The sequence below is a fragment of the Pinus tabuliformis genome, chromosome 3_1 (genome assembly GCF_031772625.1).
Source record: "Pinus tabuliformis cultivar Carrire ecotype Pingquan chromosome 3_1, CPIR1, whole genome shotgun sequence".
In the NCBI taxonomy this organism is placed as follows: domain Eukaryota; kingdom Viridiplantae; phylum Streptophyta; class Pinopsida; order Pinales; family Pinaceae; genus Pinus; species Pinus tabuliformis.
The window spans coordinates 354,918,879-354,938,704 of NC_142301.1; the positions used below are offsets into that span (position 1 = coordinate 354,918,879).

The window sequence follows — 19,826 nt, forward strand, 5'->3', positions numbered from 1 at the left end:
AGCCTAGTATTCACCAATTTTGGAGCTGGATTAATGTCGAGTGAGACAAAAACTGTCTCACTAATTTTTGTGGCCAGTTTCTTGTAGAGGATTTCCAGTTTTGGGCATCAAGTTGTACTCATAATTTTGTCATTGCTGCTTAATAATACAAACCCTCAACTGTTGCACCAGTTTTCCCACATTGGGTGTTTCTGGGGACTTTTGTCCGAAGACAACGGTGCTATATTTGTGTGTGTGTGTGCCAGTATTTTCTATGTTTCTAGTTTATCTTCAACAGTATTTATTTTGGTGAAAATAGCAGTTATGAATTATTCGTTGTTTGTCGTAGAAAATAAACTGTTAATTAATTTACAATTAGAAGAATAATTTCCAATTCTTGCAATAGTTAAAATTTTCACATGGTATCAAAGCAAATTTGATCAAACAGGAAGCTCAGAAGCAGAAGAGGGAAATCGTCCAAATTCAAAGGGAGTCTGGCAGTTCGATTTCCAGATTTGTTCAGAGTCTGGCTTGGCAGTTCGAAGTTCGAACTGCTGGGCAGAGGGTTCGATTTTTCTAGTGCATGGGGCAGGAAAATTTCGCAGAGTCCAGTGGCAGTTCTAGTAGGAAGTAGTAAATCCAGTACGCAATTCCGGTAAAGTAGATCACTATTTTGGTTGTGCAGATTCCTTGTTTGGGTGTAGAAGGGTTTTGCAATAGTTCTGCTATAATGGAATCAGCTCTAGGTGGAAGAGAGTGCACATAGAGGGAGGAATTTCCAGATTTTCCTAGAGGGTTTCAAAGTTGCAGTTTTCTGGAGGAGATTCATATTTTTTTCCAGTTGCAAAAGGTCGTGCGCGTTTGCTTGAATAGCCAGTTCGAGTTGATGGGGTTATAGTTTGAGTGCCAGTTTTTTGAAGAAAAAAAAGACATTTGGAAACGTTGAGCGAGTAGTTCCAGAGGGCAGTTGAAGGCAGAGAGAGGTAGACAAAGCAGTTTTGTGCATTCAAGAAGGGAGTGCAAGTTTCAAAACAGGCAGTCGAGCAGGGAATTTTTGATATTTTGCAGAAATGGCCATAGTTAGGCTAAGAGATCAAGAAAGATTGGATGGTGCCTCCAACTATGTCATTTGGAAGACTAGGATGTCCTTTCTCTTTGATGAACATGGTCTGAACACCTATGAAGAGCACATTGTGGCAGAACCTACTAATGCAAATCAACTGAAGGAATTCAAGAAGGAGATGACTCAAAGGTGAAGCAAATGATCCTAGATGGAGTCTGGGACCATAAGTCTCGCATATGTTGGCCAAGAATATGGCCAAGGATATGTGGGATGTTCTTGCATAGATACACTAGAATGCTTCCGAACAGCGGAAGATGTTCTTGAAAGAGAAGCTGAGGAACATTAAGATGCATAAGGGTGAAGGCATTGATCCCTTTCTCACCAAAATTCAGGAAATCTGAGATCATCTTGCAGCCACTGGGGAAGCGCCTCAAGATACAAAGCTTGTGCGTTTATCCCTAAACAGTGTCTCAAAGGATTGGGAAATTTTCGTCCAAGGCATTTTCGGACGAGATACTCTACCTAGGTGGGACAGGATGTGGTCGGACCTGCAACAAGATGAAATGAGGCGAGCACTAATGAAGACCTCCATCAGCGGAAGCAGCAGTAAGGGATTGAAAGGTGAGAAGGAGAAAGATAATGTGGCCCTTGCATCAAAGGGTCCCAGTTAGGGACAAGGTTCACAAGGGGGAAAGAAGAAAAAGACGGACCAATCTAAAGTCAAGTGCTTCAGGGGTGGCCAATTTGACCACTACAATACTCAATGTCCTCAAAGGAAGAAGGACAAGCAAGAGAACCAGGACCAGGCAGCAACATCTGCAAAGATAGACAAGTTGTCCTCTAGGTTAGAGGAAGATTTTGCCATGTTTACAGCTATACCTCCAGGAGTGAGGTGGGGCAATATGGAGCTATAGTCCCAAAGTTGCGCAGAGGTTTGTGTAGGGTCCATTGAGGTGAGCGTCAGTCGGTGTTTTCTCATGGATCATTACCTGGCTACAGGGGCCTACAATATTCAATAGCAAGAGGATCAATGTCAGTGATATAGTCAGATTCCGGAGTGACAGTTGTAGACTAGTAACAGTCAGATGCTGAGGAGCATAGAGCAGTGATGACAGCAGAACAAGAGGCTCAGTAGCAGAGTCAGCAATGGTGCAAATTCCTCAGTGGACAATACATAGGCTAGTAGCAGTCAAATGCTTGGAAGACAAATGCAACACGAGACACAGTTGATTCGGTATTTTGGAATCTTCTTAGTTGCAGTAGTTGCAGTAGCAACAACAATAGTTGAGAGGGAGTTGCAGTGCAGATGCAGAGTTGGCAGTAGTATAGCAGTGTCAGTAGTAACACAAATGTAACATCAGAGTTGCACAGTGGTTGGTGGGCAGTGGAAGGCAGTCACAGTAGCCAAACATCAGCAGCGTGTATGAAGGATGATGCAAAGACAAGTTGTTGTAGCAGTACGGCACTAGAACACCTTCCTCGCTAAGAGGGAGTATTAGTTTTTGTAGCATCGGATGGAGTTATAGTCTCGACAGTTGTCAAAAAGGCTAGGAAACACTAGGACTCCAAAACCCATAACCTAGAAATGCCTTAATTAAGTTAATTAATCAGTAACTAAATTTTTCTTAAGTCTAACTTGGGGAAAATGATTATTAAGAGCAATTAATTGAGGGAGTTGACATTTTTCTAGAAACTCACACGGATAGACTAGGAAATGATCTTAGCCAATGATTAAGTTTTAATCTTGGCCATTGGAGTCCCAACTAGAGATTATAAGAAGAAGTCGATGGGTAGATGGAGGAACACACTTGAGATCGATTTCCTTGGGAAATTCAATTCTCTAGAGAGCAATAGCATTTTGCTAGAAGAGTTCGAGCCAAAGAGAGGACGTAGAGACAGAGGGGCAGAGTTAATGAGTTCGAAGGAAGTCTTGCAATTCCAAAGAGTCAGCTACAAGAGGGTCGCATTTCCTCATTGAGGATGCGTAGTGCCAGCGCAAAAGATTCGAAGGCAGAGTTCGATTTGGCCAGTCAGAGGGTCAATTCTGTTGCTAGAGGCCGAGAGAATTTCTGGATGGGGCCAAAGAGTCATTCTCAAAGGCTGAATTGCACAGAAGACTTCATTAGTTGCAGTTCCAGGTAGAGCGTACAAGTTCCTACGCAGAGGCTAACAAAGGGATTTCGTGGAGCCTAGTATTCGCTAATTTTGGAGCTAGATTAGAGTCAGGTGAGACAAAATTTGTCTCACTAATTTTTTTGGCAAGTTTCTCCTATAGAGGATTGCCAGTTTTGGGCATCCAGTTGTACTCAGAAGTTCTCATTGCTGCTTAATAATACAAACCCTCAACTGCTGCACCAGTTTTCCCACATTGTGTTTTTTCGGGGCAGTGTTGCGAGGGAGCCCCCCCCTCGATCCTGCTCCCAATCCATGCTTCAGGTGGGAGCGAGTCGGGAGCGCACTCCCTAAAAAAAATGCTCCCTGCCTTTTCGGGAGCGTTTAGCCTTTTTTGCAAAAAACAATTTGCAGTAATGTTCCAAATGCAATTTGCTTTCAAAGAAACAAATAAGTTTTGAGTGGGGCAACTTAATGATCAAACCTATGGCCCTAGTATTGATATGCGATTCATGGTAATGTTACATGTTAAATTCTTAAAGTAAAAGTGACATTCTCCTTAATCTTCATTTTCATCCTTTTACTTAAATTTTTAACATTACCATGAAATGACTCAGGATGTTTGAGAGTGGTTCCGACGTCATTGGATTTCATATGGAGAAAGTAGAATTTTAGATTTCATTCAAAATCCAGCAGACTTATCATTTTTTCAGGATTTCAAGATTGTAATGTTTCCATTGAATTTTGTTATGTTTAGGGTATGGAACTCGTATTTAATCAAGAGCACCAATCCCTCTATGTACCTTGATGTTAGTGACATTGGTTGTCGAACTCCCCTATCATGACCCTCCTAAAAATGTACGCATCACTCAAACAAAATCTTGACTTGACATGCTATGCTTTTTCTATCTTATGTTAATGCTTAGAGGATGATATTAATGACAAAGATGCCTATATAGATATAGAGGTAATGACAAAGATACCTCTGGATATTAATGCTTAGAGGGTGATATTAATGACAAAGATCGTGATTTTCCAACAAGACTAAAAAACTAGACATTTCTCGTGGTGGCAAGAGGCCCAAGCATAAGCATAGATAATAGATTTAGTTGTTTTTTCTAGTTTCTAGTAGTTTTTATAACTATTGACTCTTTCATATTTATTATGATATTCTTTTAAAGTTTAAACAATATATGAGAATTTAAGTTTGAAGTTGGCAATTATAACTCATTAGTAATGAATTATGAAAATGATGCTTCATGAAAATTGAAAGTTGTTTCATTTCATTTTATAACATTTCATTTCATGTTAGATATTATTTGTTGTAATGGTTACACTTATTACAAGTACAACTTTGGTGATCAATGATGATAAATGTTATGTATTGAATTTTGAAAGCTTGAAACTTTAAGATTGATGAATCACGAGACTCAATATGTTGTATGTTACTATGTTACTAACTTGTGTACGTGGTTGATGAAGATTATAACTTCTAGATGATTGTTGTTATATAGTTCAATCTATGTTTTTTTATGTTTTTTATATCTAATTCATAATTCTACATGTTTTTTTTGACATATATGTATCAATATATATATATATAAAACACTTCGGGATTTGCTCCCAAATCGGGAGCTTTTGAAAATGTCGCTCCCGCACTTGTTTTCGCTCCCGCTCCCCGCTTTCGCTCTTGCCCCCAAGTAACACTGTTCCGAGGACTTTTGTCCAAAAATGTGTTATATTTTTTTTGTGCCAATATTTTCTCAGATTCCAGTTTATCTTCCGCAGTATTTATTTTGGTGAAAATTGCAATTGTGAATTATTCGTTATTTGTCGTAGCAAATAAACTGTGAATTCATTCACAGTTAGAAGAATAATTTCCAGTTGCTGCAATAGTTGAAATTTTCACAAGTATCCCATCTGCAAGGGCTAGAACAATGATGCAAGCCCTCCATTGTCTCCCATGGTTAGACTAAACCCCATCCAGGCCCTAGATCAACTCCCAAGTGTGTGGTGAAAGTGTGTAGCCGGTTGGGCAAGGTGGTCCAGGTGCATCATCATCATCAAATAAGTCGGACACGAGCGAGTAATAAATGGTGTTGAAGGATCCCATGACATGGCTATCTGCTCTCTGCTATAGTGGACGCCTATGGCTCTCAACGCACACCCTACAAATGCCAAGATGACCCTCTGGAGGGCTTGGACCCCGTATAGGGAGACCAAACCCAAAGATGAAGACCCACCTACAACCCTATATAAGATCCAAAGCTTCTCCTTACTTTCCAATACAACAATCCATTAGCGCAATTGATCAAATGAGATTACAAATCATGGAACCAAGTGGGAACTTCATAGTGTCATGCCCTTCCATAATGGCCTTTAGACTGTACAGGTGTCTCCAAGTTTAAGGAGGTTAATCAAGAACCCTGTTAGGTGGTTTCAACCTTTAGGGGAATGACATGTCCATGGTACATCCGTCATATGGTAGTTGTCATGTGATATAATGGAACGGAGTGGGGCATCAGGGAAAGGCTCCAACCCACTTGCCATGGTATAAGGGTAGCTATGATGATGGAATCCACACTTGGGTGTATAGATGTAGGAGGGAGCAATTGTGGTACATGAGTTACCCCAACCTTTTTTTTCCACCCTTCTTCATATGTCTTTTTCCTTTAATTGATTTTTCTTTTGATAATTGTTTGGGGCTCCAGCGAATGAGAGCATGATGTGTAAGATATGGCTGTGATTACCCCCTTAAGGTTGGACAGTTCATCACCGACCAGGGGTTGGGACAATCATGGGTTCTTTAATGATGCAAGGGGCGCATATAGGGGGCCCTAGGAACCAGGGTGATGGCCATAATGATAGGGGGTATAGCTCATGTTGGCTTTTGCCCACGTGCTAAATTTGCATGTCTTGGCCATCTTTTGCATTTTATGGTACATTACCTGTTGAGAGTGGCTAATTTATGCTTTTTACTTTCTTTTTTAGCTACATCAACCTTCGGGGCATTATTCCAAGCCACACCCAAAGAGTGGAGAAGGGGAGGGGGAGGCTAACTCCTTGTGGGCCCAATGGACAAATGTTGACCCGGATGGGAAATATGTGGAAAGAGTTTATAATGAGCGGAGGGGAGAGATGTATGTGGTGTCGGGAAGCGGGGCCACGCAACCAAATTCAGAATACCCATGTAGTGCCACTCCTAAAGCTAGTAGCCCATAAAGGAGATCCCATGGGACTAGGATACAAGAGTAACAACCAAATTGGGCAAGGAGACAAGAGTACAAACCAAGCCCATTCTTTCCGCCAAATCTCCCCACTACTCCATGTCTAGATGTGTCCGTATTAAGCAAAAAAAACCAATTACATAATAAATGATCCATACCTTCAAGGTCAGAAGGCCCACCTTCAAATATACGATCATACAAAATGGGTGAGGGCACATAATGGTTGGCTCAAGTGGTGGAGATATTGGCACATAGAGCTATTTGGGAGCTACAAGGGGTTGGTGGCTGTCGAATGAAGACAATCTAGGGGAAAAATTTATCCTTTGGGTGTCACCCACTGGTGGTGGGTAACAAAGACCATGAAAGAACAAAAAGGACAAGACACAAAGATACTAAACAAGGAGATATAGAGTACTTATAATTTGAGAAGGATTAGCTTCCTCTTAATCTAGGACCTGTTCACTAGCCTTGTTCTCATATTAAACATCAAGGGTTAGAACTTAGAACTACTTCTAATAGTGGATATGATTAGATAGAGTCTTGCTCCTAGGGTTCTTCTTATTCCAAACTATGCCAGGTTTCACAAACCCTAAACGCCAAAAGTCTTCAATAGCTCACAAACTACAAGTTCTACAAACCCTAGATTCTTCATACTCATCAAGACCTACCGTACAAGTATTGCAAAACACTACAAGCATGTTGCTAACTGCAAAACTTTAATCATACTATTGACATGTTTTTTATCCAATTCATTTCTTGATCTAGTCTTCATATTCAGTGATCTTCTTGGTGTGCTACCAAATCAAAAATATTTCATTGTCTCTAGTCTATATTTATGCAGGCCCTTTTTCTAATTATTAAATTTCCAACTGGTTAGGAAATTTAATAATTTGAATGTAAATTATAAAATCAAATGATCGTAAAAGATGAAGGGGGTAGAGTACTCATAATTAGAACCTTTACACCTCAACTTTGTGTTTAGACATCTTTTGATGGTTGAAATAATGTCTTTCCCCTCAAATTATTTTTATTTTTGGTTTTCTGGCAAAAAGGGTAAAAAATTAGCGAGAAAACAATCTAAAAATTAAAATTGAGAGAAAATGAAATTCTCTCCAAGTGGAAACAAATTTTGGAGAAGGTGGCCATTCTCAAGGAAGAATTAAATTGAAAAACTCAATTCCAAGGCAGAAAAACCCACAAGAAATTCTTTGGCGTCAGAAAAGAATTATTTTAATTTTTTTCAAGAAAATTAATTTTTTTGGGTCCAGTTAGTTGAAGAAAATTCGTGGGTCCAAAAGAAATCATATTTTCAAGGTCCTTTATAAAGGGAAAAATCATTTTTTTAACAAAAATGGAACTTATGAACTTAAGTGGTTAATTCAAAAATAGCTTTTTGAGGAAAAAAGGTCAAAATAATATTTTTTGGACCTGGAAAATAGGGAATTATTATGGAATTCGAATTTCTTCATCAAGATCAAAGGACAGGATTTAATTTTGGCATGGTTCAAGCAACAACTAGCCATTATTCTCCAGGATCAAGTCAAAATTGTGCAACTTCTTGGACCTAGCCGTTTTGTAGATCTCTCATTTTTTCTATAAATTGAACTTGAGGCTCCTCATTGTAATCATCTTCGGATGTTGTAGTTAGCTCTAGAAGCTCTGTAATTTCTTCTTTGATTAATAAAAGAAAAGTCTTTGGGGGCAAAGCCATGTGTGTACGTCTTCAACTATTTATGGTAAATTTATTTTGGCTTTGTGCTTAGTTTTCTATTGAATTCTAAATGTTATTTTCATATGCCTTTGGGATTTATGAGTGTACAGATATCTTGCACTGTTATTTGGGTTGAGCAAGCACTAATGATTTGGCAGATCTATTGGTTTTCGGTTAAACCCTTTGATTTCCCTTTTACAGTGTGAATCAATCCCATTTGCATTTAGCAAATTTTTCGAGTGTTTGTAGAAATATCTTTTGAAACGGATCTCAAGCATGCAGTTTTCAACTAAACCATCCCACTCTTGAGCATGAGGGCATAAGAACCCATGGTGGGATATCTCAATGACTGATCATAAGTACATTGTAAAGGGAGTTTTCTTGCCTTTACTCAGCCTAGATCACTCATTTTAAAATTAAATCTCTTACTCATTTTTAAAGAATTTCATTGGTTTATCTACTATTTGAAGAGCTAATTACTTGACCTAAAGGTGGAGGTGTCCTCATACCCTTAGGATCAAGCCTTATAAATTACTTGTAAATATTCATAGATAATTTTATTTTTTTTATTTTTTTTATTTTATTTTTATTTTTTATTTTTTTGTAAATTTGTAAATATTTGCTCCAACACTTGTATATAATTTCTTCATATGTGTGTGTGTGTGTGTGTGTGTGTGTGTGTGTGGTGAGCTTTATTTCCTTTTTGCAGATTTGAAGAGGAAACAAGGGCTTTTTCCTTTGATTCATATTGTAGGTGGACCTAACATCAAAATAAAAACGAGGAATCAAATTCTCTTTTGAGGGATAACTCTCCCTTTCTTATGTGGCTCGGGTTATTAAATTGAAATATTAATTAGCCGTAGTCTTCCAAAGCTTAGTTCCTTGCTCAAGAAAAAAAATAAAAATAAAAAATTAGTTTGGAGACCAAAAAAAAAAATGGAAGTGTTTTTTTATAGCGAAGGTGTCCCTTTTTGGAATTGGTCAGGCTAGGCATTGTCTACCTTTTCCATCTCCTTTTGACATATGTCCATCTGCTATGTTGCCCACTAAGTGACATTCGTTCCATCACTCTTTTAAAATTGGAGAGCCAAGGAAGATGGTGCTAACAATTCGTCAAAGAGAAAGAAGATTCTTCACAGATCCAAAGTGATATGCGCCTGACTGATCTCTCTCTTCCCATGGTATCACTGGTCGTAGCAGAGGGCCTGGCTCTATAAATTACAGAATTATTTTTACTATTCTTGGGTGCTGACATTTCTGGCAATGGGGGTGGGAATGCAAGTTAATCATTTATTTGTTTCCCGTATTTGGTATTCGTACCTACATAAGAAGTCATGAGACATGCACTGGGAGTGGCCGCCATTGCCAGGGACATAGGCATCGAGTTTTGCGGGGATTTGATCAATGGTCATCTCGAATATTCTTGGCCTGCCCTGGGCATGGCCGCTCACGAATCTATTTCTCTACCCTCTCCTCGTCTTGCGGATGCCTAGCTTTAGGAACTCCGTGACTTTGAAAAATTGAGTAGAGGGTTCTTCGGAGTTGAAAACCTTAGCCTCCCAATTTCGCCTTGTAAATCTTATTCTAATTCTCATTCAAATTCCAAGAGGCAGAGAGAGAGAGGGAGGTCTGGGTCTTTGGGCGTGAGGTTGAACAAGGAATTGATAGATAACATGGACAAGTTACCCAGAGTCATGGCAGGCGCTAGATGGAGTATGTTCAAGCTGAAATCCACAGACAAGATGTACTATGTTTACAGGAAGGTTGATTTCAAGCGTTGACTTCAGTGGGACAGTTCGAACCCTACACCTTCTCCTGTGTTTAGAGCCCGGATGGTTGCCAGAATTGAATCTTACCAATGCTCCAACTGAGATCTTGGAATATGTTCTTCTCATGATAGATGATCTTTTCTATCTCAACCACAAACCCCCTTGTGCTTCCTCCAGAAGAAGAGGCAACTTTCCTGCTTGTAAAACATAAAGCTAATTTATCATTAGCATTGCAGCTAAAGGTCCATGGTTGCTTAAACAGATATATAAATATATCTATATTGTATTCAATGTTCATCAATTGGGATGATTCATCTTTGTACACATGCATTGTATATTTCTCTTCAGTGCATCTAATGAAAAGGATCCAAATCAGGATTTTTTTTAATGGCATGCTTTTGTTCCTCTCTTATTCTGCTATTTTATTGTACTTTCTCATGCTGAAGGGTGAATATGCTTGTGAATTTAACAGCACTTCTTGCATGCCATTTGTTTTCTTCCAATATGTTTATTCATTTTGGGCTTTTTAATCCTTAAGATTTGAATTCACCCTTGAATCCCTGAATGGTGAATATGCTTGTGAATTTAACAGCACTTCTTGCATGCCATTTGTTTTCTTCCAATATGTTTATTCATTTTGGGCTTTTTAATCCTTAAGATTTGAATTCACCCTTGAATCCCTGAATGGTGAATGTGCTTATGAATATAACAGTAGAGAATCTAGATTGCATGGTAGTTGTTTTCCTCCAATATGTTTATTAATTTTGGGCTTTTTAATCCTTAATATGGATTTGAATTTCACATCATTTATTTCATTCCATTGGTTTTATTCCAAAATTTTGGACTTTTCGATTCCTTAAAATGGATTTGAATTCCCTCACATGCCAAGCTTTGAAAATATGGACCTCGTTTGATCAGGAATTGTGGCACAATTTTTTAAATAGCTCTTTTGTTCAATTTAAACCCTGGAAAACTGAATTGGAGTTTTAAAGACTGCACCTTTGTTTCTGTTGATCAATTTGAGATCTATACTTTCACGCTTTTTTTAAGATCTCTTATTAAACTGTAGATGTGGACCTCTCAAGCTATGGTGAGAAAGTGGATGCCTAATAACCATGAGTTGTGTTTGAGCCCTGAGCTCAGTCAGCTCAAAATTTAAAAAATTAAAAAAACATTGTGAAGGAGTTACAGTTCCACTTCAGGAATCTGGATTCTGAAGTAGGACAGGGAACTAATCTAGCCTAGAGCCATCTAATCCTGGATCTGATATGCACCTTTAGGTTGCATACCTGAGTTACAGTATTTGATATATCAGTTATTTGTTTGTATGAGCTCAAGATCCATTGGTTTGTACGAACTCAAGAGATGTAGCATCAAGCTTCACATGGTGCTTATTGAATATGGGTTTAGATGTGTCTAGGTTTGTGTGCATATTCAATAGTGCCCAGTGTACCATCAAAATTAAATGAATTATTCCACAAGTTCAAAGAGTTGATGTATCACCACACTCACTCAGGTTGTAGAATGCACCTTGCTTCTGTCTGTGCAAATAGGCTCCTCTACGATTAGATCTACATTGCATAGCATTTTGTTAATGCTGTCAGTTAGGAGCAATGTCAAGTAAACCAAAGTTGTGCAAATTTCAACACTCTCTTAAAGTTGCTCATGAGTCACTCTAAGAAACTTATTATTCCTTGTTTTATTTAATTTGCTGCAGTGCTCTGACATATCAGTCTATTTGAAATTCAGTTGAGACAACCAAGATCTCGTAGCCTACTGTATTGTTCATTCCAAATGTAGTGATATCTGTTCCAGACTCTAAGGAAAGTCATTGTTCAGAAGCCCACCTTAAACAGTAAGCCTTATATTTTGTTTTCGGTGGATTAGGCTTCAATCATGTGCTTGGTGATCTTGATACTGAGTTCACCCCTATGGGGATTTTTTTACACCATATTGAAATTCAATTCAATTCCAAGAGAAACAGAGAATGCTCCTGGGGCCCATCCAAAAATGTTTGAAAGAATGCACCATGCCCTTTGAGAGGCTGATGACTTGATCATTTGTGCCAAGCAACAGCCATGGTGTCTCGGCTGTTGTTCCCTCCACAACCCCAAGTTGTCCACCTAAATTAGAGATTGGAAGACGGGATTTGATTGATTATTTGAAGAGCTTGAAAGGGTATTTTCAATCTCAGTGAATACTCAACAAATTGTGTCCAACCTGTTCCAGACTCTGGCTTCGTAGGGTCGACCATTGAATCCGCTCATATGCACCTACATTGGTGTTAGTACATCTCTGTTTTTTAGCACTGGTGGGTCTCGGTTGAGGTGGAGCGATTATATGTTGGCTCGATTCAAAATTTATATCACACAGTGCATTATCAGTTAAGATTTGAGTTTATTTACTTTTAATCTTTGTGCACCATCAACATTGAATTGAACTTTTTCAGACTATATGAGCATATTCTACCATTAGTTATTACTTTTTAATAATATTATTTGCTTTTGTTATTAATGTCAACTCCATATAGAGTTATAATCTGGAATGAAAATGGCCTTTGTATTATAAAGTGGATTTAGGTCCATGTTCATGTCATGAGTACTATTTTTGATGGCACACCCATTGAAATATTTGTTTGATATCAATCTCAACTTCTTGCAAAAGCTAATCTTATTCTGAATGCCTTATTTTTTTGTTTTTTGCTCTTTACATTCAAGTCCATGAAATGAGTATTATATATTTTTCATTTAGTTATTAAAATCACTGTAGTACATGGAAATCCTATTAAGAGGAAAGCTTAAAAACATATGGGTCTTGAGACACTATATGAAGTTTTTTGAGTTCTTTAAGTTTGTTTCTGGGAAATTTTAATTTGATTTATTGACAATATATTATTGATTATGACCATATGGATGACAAGCTTCTTTGGCAAGGTCTTTTATTAAATGATGAATTACAAAGCATGCTTGCAAAACATGACACTACAGCCTTAAGTCCTCCTTTACCACAACAACTTGTGATTTCCAGCTCTCAAACATCATCTTCCAGTGCCCCTTATGAGGAAGATGAGGCTACTGATGATTTTGCACAATGGGCATGCAAGTAATGTGAAGATGTTTTCTATTTTACACTGCTAGAGATAATTGAAATAAAGATTTCACTGTTGTCTTCAAATGACATATAGCTGTGGAAAAACAGCTTAAGAACAAGTGTTTTCTTTAGTTACCTAACTAATGTGAAGAAGTGAAATTGCCTGGACATTAAGCCTTTTGAAATGAAGTTTTGATTGATGTAATTTCATTTTCTCTCTAAGCTTTATTTCTCCAATTTTGAAATGCTTATCATGTGAAAATCTTTACAGTCAAGCTCCAAAACACTAAAATACACATTATCGTGTACTTTGTGACATTGGAATTATTCTCTAGATCTGCATTTTTGTAACATGATCCCTTTCTATAGTCAGTTTCATCTAGCTTAGAAAGTTTAAAGTTGAGCTAAAGTAAAATTAGCCTCATCCACCTATTGGCAGATGAAACTAAAGTCATCAGAAAAGATGCTAAAGGAGCTGTGGAGTGACTTTATGAAGAGGTGATTTTATTTGCACTTATATTTATTCAGTTTACTATTTCCTATGATCAAAATAGTAAAATTTTCTCAGCTAGAAGAAAAAGTAAAGAATGTTAATTTAACTGCCTCAGAAATTCAGCCCTAAATAAGGAGTTTGTAACTTAGCATCTAGGAGTGCCTTAACAACCTGCCCAATCACCGTCTACCCAAGGCCATATAGACCAATTAGATATCTAAAGACTAATGTTTCTCCTCATTACCCTACATGTTATAGATTGGATATAATGTGTATATAAGATTTTGACATAGTGATTTGATTGGAAAAGAATGACTTAGCCAAGAATAGTGATTCAAGCAACATATGTCAGACAAGCATTGACACAAGTGTGAGATTGTTGCAAGCCTGAACACATTTCCTCCCCTCCATTTTCCACCCTTTGTGTTGTTATGTTTCTTTTGCTGCAACACTTTTGCAGTAACATCATAGGCATGTTCTATTCCTTCGATGTATCTTTGCACCTTTAGGGGCAATTGCTAGTATATTGATTTTAAAAGAAAACCTTTGAGGAATCCAAAAGCTTCTCCTGCCTTCCAGAATGGAGATCCACATTTATTTCATAATTTTATGAGGGTTGTTGTCGCACAAAGTGTTTAGGCACCGCGACAACGCTCAAAGTAAGGGTTGTCACTCTAATCCTTACTCACTCCGTTTAGACTCTTTCCTAGCAGGGAGTCGGCTAGGGTTTCAGGTTTGCAGGAAAGATAGCACACGTTTTTGCACGCAGCGAAAAATGGATGCGTTTGGAGCTGAAAAGGAGAAGGACGCAGCAGAGGGATAGCAGATGGAGAAAAAGAGGGCCTAAGGATTTTGCAGGCAGTGAAGAAATTCGAAATTTACAGCAAACAGTTAGAAAAGCCCTGGCAGCAAAGGAAGATGAAGGATGGAGTAATCGAGGGATAAGGGGTTTCTAAAAAAAATTTGAAATTTGCAGTGAATCAAAAGCCTAGGTAGAAGAGAAAAGGTGGCCCACAAACTCAAGAAAAAAAAAAAAAAAAAAAAAAATTCACACCAGTGTATTTTATGTTTCAAATTTGGCCTTGAAACCGTTATAAAATTTCCAGATCTAAAAATTTAAAACCCTTTTGGACTATAAAAAATTTCCTTAAAAAATGTCCCTGCAAAACAATATTGAAGCCAGATCTTACCCTCCATGGCCTAGATCTAGCTTCAAATAGGAATTCTCCTTTAGATCTGTACCTGTAATGACAAAAACGAGACACCTAGAAACAAGATATACAATGATAAAAAAAATTAAAAATTAAAAATAAAATTAAAAAACCAACTAAATTACAATAATTACGAGTTGAAGGCTCTAAGTAGCCACATCTATCATTATGTTGCACAAAAAATAGATTTTTAAATTTTAAAAGGAGGTGCTAACTCGAAACCCTTTTTGTATCACCAGCAAAATCTTATGATAAGCCCACAGCTAATTTAGCTCGGCTCTTTAGAAAACACAGATCGGGAGTTGGCTGGTCCAACTAAAAACTTCCCCTAACACCCGAGGATCTAAAATCAAGATTTCCCTACAAAACTCAATCCAGCCATCAAAATAGAGCGAGAAAATAATAATAAAATTCAAACAAATAGAGATACCTACTATTACGTTCAAAATTTAAATTATTATTCAAACCCCAGGAACTGAGGTAGATACCTGTACTCAAATCACTCTTTAGAAGCTATCATCAATGGCTTTAGAAAAATTTATGCATGAAAACAACACATCTTACAGTATTCCCATGAAGAGTAACACCAGCAGAATTTAACCCCAAAGTCTTTCTTTATTATCCAGAAAAAAGATTACACCAAAGCTTCTTGCTAACCACACGACTCAAACGTCAGATGGATCAATTGATAAATGACTTTCTATTTAAAGATAAATCCTCCAACGACTAGTTTGAATGGTCCTCATCAAAGCAATCTCGACCGTTGATGAAGATTAAAATTTCTTTTAATCTCATCCGTCGAAATATTTAAATATTTGGGAAAATTCAAAATTTTTAATTTAATGCATTTTAATTAACTCAAAAATTAAATTTTTGAGTTAATTTCCCAAAAAAATTGACTTTGACTTAACCCCCAGGAATCAAAGGCTTAAAATTTATCAAAATAATTAATTTAACTTATTCCCGAGACCTTTTATAATTTAATTTTTTAGGATCGACGACTTTATCCTTTGGAGAATTTAAATTTACCTAGGACCTAGAATTAATTAAATTTCTGGCTTAGGATTTTATTTAATTTTTGGTTGGAAAATTTAATTATTTAACCTATGAGGGAATAAATTATTTTTCCAACCCTCAAGACACTTTACATCATGATTTTCATATTTTTTACATCATAAGAGGGAAAACCTATTTGTGATAGACCCTCACACACTACCTTTTTTTGCGACACAAATATAATTCAGCAAACCAAACAATTTGTAATAAAATAACCTAACCAAATAGTTAGGACTATTCCCAAATTACTTTTACATATGCTCGATCTAGAACACTAGGACTCGCTTAAGATCCTAGCGACAAAATCCGTCCCAACTTTGGGGTAAGACTGAAGGGGAAAACTCTGCCGACCATCCGAAAATGGATCGGTGAAACAAAAAACCTCCCAGAATGGAGATCGTCACTATAAAGGTAGGTTTACCTAGGTTGTTAGATACATGACACGGTTCTCCTAAGATTGTTTACATCATATGCATGCAAAATGGGTTTACATTATAACATGATGATCAGGTTGATGATGATATCTGGACGGCACAAACACATCGATCAGGTATTATCCCTTTTGCGAAACAAAAGGCGGTGTACTTCTACGAGTCGTTGACACGTAGTGGTCAACAAGGGCATCACAGTAAAGTAATTTTTGGAAGAAACCCGGCGTTTGACTTGCCTTAGTCGAATTTTGTTTAAGCCTACAAGGACATCTAGGGACTATTTTCTAGGCCGCAAGCTTAGAGGGTTTTGTGGTTTGTATCAAATTTTAGCTAATCGTTGGTTGTTTCTACATATATCCATTGTTCTAAAGCCTTGGGAGTTATTTGCAAAGACCGCAAGCCATTTTTGTGGTTCTTGCTAGCTTCTAAATCAAAATTCGAAGCATTTTATTTCGCAAAAATTTCAAAGGGAGCCCCTATCTTTGAAGCCCTGCTTTCACTGCAATTTTGGAAATTTTGGCAAGGGTTTCATGCCTAAGAAATTTGCAAACATATTCTAAGTTATTTCTCCATTTTTCCATCAAGAATTCAACCTGGGTTAACTGTTGCATGCATATCCCTTCAACGAATTTTTCAACTATAACTAGGGTTTTAGGTCTAAAAATCTCAAAGGAAATTTATTCGAAACTTTTTCAAATTTTAAAATCCCCTTTGGTTCTATTAAACAAATCCTGCAGTCCGAAAGGGTTTTGGAAAATCAAAATTTTGTAAGCAAAATCCATCAAATTTTTTGGTAAATTTCCTTTAAGATTATCCTTGGGATTTTATTGTTTCGATTTTGCAGGCCACAAAGTATTTTTTGGTGGCAGACCGCAGGCAAAAGAAAGAAGGGATTGTTAAGATTTAGAAAAAAACGCGACTATAATTTTCAATGAATTTTCCTAAGTAGAGAAGCTACTAGCTGGGAAGCCTTCTCTCATCGATTCTAGGCATAATTTTGTGCCTCAATAATTTTAATTTGTATTATTTTCTGAGGGCCACAATCTTGTATTTGTTCATTTTGTTAAACCGCGGGTTTTCTAGCTTATCTTTTGCCTTTATTTCTTGCAGAGATCTAACATTTCTTGTTGGGGTTTCATTAAAGTTTGAGGGCAGTGAGAAAGAAATGAAATCCTGAGATCGGTTTCATTTTTTTTTAAGTTCTTGGTGCAAAGAAATCAATTTTCAAGAGCTATTGTCAACTCTTGTTTGGGGCTCGTTACCCGCCATTTTGTGGGTGATATCCCTAGGAGAAACAATTTCTCCAAGATGGTCCTCAGTCGGCAGCCAACAACCCTGTGCGGAAAACAGCTAGCTCATTGTGCAATTTCTCCGCCACCTGAGCCAACAATGTGGTCCCTCGCCCATCTGCCATGATCATATGTTTGAAGGTGGGCCTCCTGAATCTAAAGGTATGCCTTGTCATTTGAAAATTGAGTATTGTAGTTTGCTTATCATGGACACTTTTGGGCATGGATTAATGGGGGTATTCGGCGAAAATAATGGGCTAGGTCTATGCTCTTGTCCCCTAGACCCCTTTTGAATATTAACCTTGGATTCTAGTCTTGTGGGATCTCTTTTACTAACCATTTGGCTCTAGGGATTGTATTTCATGGAAACCCCAATCTGGGTTGTGTGGTCTCGCTCCCTTATCTACTTGTATTACCCTCTTTCCTCTCATCATTACCCCATTCATCATTTCTCCCACTTGGGTTCAAATTCCTCCAATTGGGTCCACATAGAGTTAGCTTGCCCCTTCCCCTTACCAACACCTTGGGTCATGGCTTGGAATGAAGCCCGGAGGTTGATGCAGTTGAAAAAAGCATATTTGGCCACATTCAACAGGAAAATGTACCACAAAATGCAAAAGATGGTTGGGACAAACACATTAAGCATGTGGGCAAAAGCCAATACATGAGCTCTACCCCATCATCATGGCCATTACCATAGTTCCTACAGGTTCCATGAACCTCCTTCATCATATAGGAACCCATGATTGTCCCAACCCCTGGTCAGCAATAAACCGCCCTAACTTAAAAGGGTGTATTCACTGCTATATCTTATACATCATGCTCTTACCCCTTGAGCCCCGTGCAGCTAATCAAAGAAAATCATAAAAAGGAAAAAGGCATATAAAGAAGGGTGGAAAAACCAAGGTCGAGGCACCTCATGTACCATACTTTCTCCCTCCTATACATTATAAACCCAAGTGTGGGCTTCCCTCTTATTAGCTATGCTTGTACCCCAGCATGTCACCTAGGGATGCCCCTTCTCATCCCCTACTCCATTCACCTATCTTTCACATGCCACCACCTTTTTGAAGGATGTACATTGACTATATTATTCCCTTTAGAAGTAGAAACCACCTAATAGGATTATTGGTTAAACCCATTTGGAGTTTAGGAGACACTGGCACATCTCGAAGCTCATTATGGAAGGGAAGGCCATTATGAAGTCCCCACCTGTGGTCTTGTTGGCGGTGCTAGACCTGCCAACATGTCAAGGGATCTCCTTGGTAAGAAGTCCCAATTAGACCTCAGACCATTTGGTGTAGGAGTCCCAGCAGTGGGTCGTACGGTAATGCCTTGACCGCGATTTCACACAAAGGCAAGTAAGAAAACTCTGTTGGTAGCAAGGGTGTGACATATGCAGTGAGCCAAGAAAGATGCATGAGAGGTTCTAACATGTGGGGGTTGAGATGAGTGCGCCCCTTGGAAACCTTAGATAGCACGGAGTTAAGAAGGGAACACACGACCAAAGATGCATCACAACATGGAAGGTGAGTTAGCTAGCAGTCCAAAGTGATGGTTAAACCAACAGCAAATTTCAGAAAGATTAATACATACATACATAGAAATAGCTATACATGCATGCGTAATCAAACAAATACATATATCATTTAGAGTAAACAAATCGTTGAAATACAATACAACATATGCATGAAACGTGATGGCTTTTGTTATATTAAGAAGTGTAAGTTCCAGTCATACAATACATCCATGTCCAACCACTAGTTCCGACAGCGGAACGTTACAGCCACAACCACCTGCTCCTCCAAAGAAATGTACTATCTCTGTGTAGTGGAGAAGCCAAGGCTCATTACAATACTGTCCAAGCTCTCTCTAAGATAGTCCTATCGGAAGCTTGGCTGACCAAAAGCCTTTACAATGAGTTATGAGGGACTATTTATAGCAAAGGGTGGGGTGACCCTTGACATTCCCCTTTGTGACAATTCATCTACCCTCATGACTCTTCATCTACTCTATGATTGTTACATCCAACTATCGACACTTGAACTTACACTTGACAAGATGTTACATTACAATGCACATGTACCCATGTGAGACAAAACAGCTTGAGCAAGCCATGCAAGACATCACTATGACTCGGACAACCGTGGGAAGTCCAACTCTTCAACATCCTTGTGATGATCAACAGTAGCGTACTGATGCCAAGATCAGTAGTCTGTGATGGTGTCCGTGTACTCCAAGGTGACATCTTTCTGGAACCTAACTCTTGCCTCCATAGCATCCGGGTACACTGCTCAGGCTCCTCTATCCAACTCGTCTGAAAGCATGTGCATCATTGTCTTCAATGCAGCCGAACTAGCAACATACTTGTGCCTGATGTCTGCATTGATTGGCA

General features: G+C 38.2%; 1 protein-coding gene and 1 pseudogene across 2 annotated transcripts in view; one reads left to right on the top strand and one right to left on the bottom strand.

The window, feature by feature from the left end:
• LOC149187176 (uncharacterized) overlaps window positions 1-19,826 on the bottom strand; it is a 359,479-nt gene that overhangs the window by 219,472 nt on the left and 120,181 nt on the right. The gene's annotated exons all lie outside the window — the stretch shown is intronic.
• On the top strand, window positions 9,394-10,072 carry LOC149187177 (uncharacterized; annotated as a pseudogene).